This window comes from Penaeus monodon, chromosome 28 (assembly GCF_015228065.2).
Source record: "Penaeus monodon isolate SGIC_2016 chromosome 28, NSTDA_Pmon_1, whole genome shotgun sequence".
In the NCBI taxonomy this organism is placed as follows: Eukaryota; Metazoa; Arthropoda; class Malacostraca; order Decapoda; family Penaeidae; genus Penaeus; species Penaeus monodon.
In genome coordinates, this window is record NC_051413.1 from 26,579,676 (window position 1) to 26,580,926 (window position 1,251).

The window sequence follows — 1,251 nt, forward strand, 5'->3', positions numbered from 1 at the left end:
GCACCCATATATGGTCACAATTTAATGTACAGTATTGGCTGGTATTAGCACAGTCACTCCTCAATGTACCTAAGGCTTCTGTAGTGGCAGGTAGAGCGACCACTTCTTAACCCCCACCAACCCCGGATTTGTGCAACGGCTACAAGTGGCGAGACCTTACTTATTCGACATTGAATTACACATATTACCAATAAAACAATGCAAAGTACGAGGGTTGTGCTTGGAACTATTTAGACTTTATATAGGAATTTCATAAAGATGGAAACATTAATAACTCCCTTAGAATCCACGGAGTATTACCCACCGCTGTAGAGTGCCCGCACTGTAATTTGTCGTGTAAATACCGGAAAGAACACCACCTGTGGTATTGCGGGCGGTGGATAAAAATTGCCAAAACTAAGCGGCGCAGGAGCTGTGCTTGCTCAATTAGCAATTACGCCAGCACCTTCCTTCAAAGCACGCATTTGTCACCATCAAAAGTCTTGATTTTCGTTAACCAACGAGACGTAGTTTGTGCGGCGAAAATGTAACCGAAGCAGACTCCTTAAGCAAGTGTGGGTGTTTGGCGGGACTGTGAGACAGACCAAATACAAATTCATTGTGCCCCTGTTAGATGCAGACTATACGAGTGCTGAAACGATCGTCCCTCTAATTAAGGAAATGTATTTTACAAGGGAGCACCATTATTAGTGACGGCTGGGCAGCTTATCGCTCATCAAAAAAACACGGGTACGTCCACAAAGTCATAAACACTCGGAAAATTTTGTGGACCCCAAGGACTCGACTGTCCATACGCAGACAACAGAGCGACTGTGGAGGGACTTTAAAGAAGGGACCAAGAGTCCTGGCATGCAGGCTGAGTATGTTACTCAGTACTTTTCTCACTACTTATTTATTCGAGAATACGAACAAAGTGCCCTCCACATTTTCTATTTATATTTTTTTTTATTTCTTTAAGCTGCCCGACTGTATCCGCGACAAGGTGAGAAGAAAAGGGAGTTGACTCCCGGCCCAGACCCACTTAATGAGGTGGACAACCCTGATACGAGCGACCCCGATTAAGGCAGGAATTTACGAAACATGTATTATGTATCCGTGATATTTAATATTTTATTTCAGGTGTGATATTCCCATGAGATTCATAGTAAAACAATGTTACTGAATGTATGCTAAATTACTGGTGTTTGCAGTAAACATACTATTTGCCTAAAATACCGGTAATTAATGAGTGCAGGATGCATGGGAAATGAT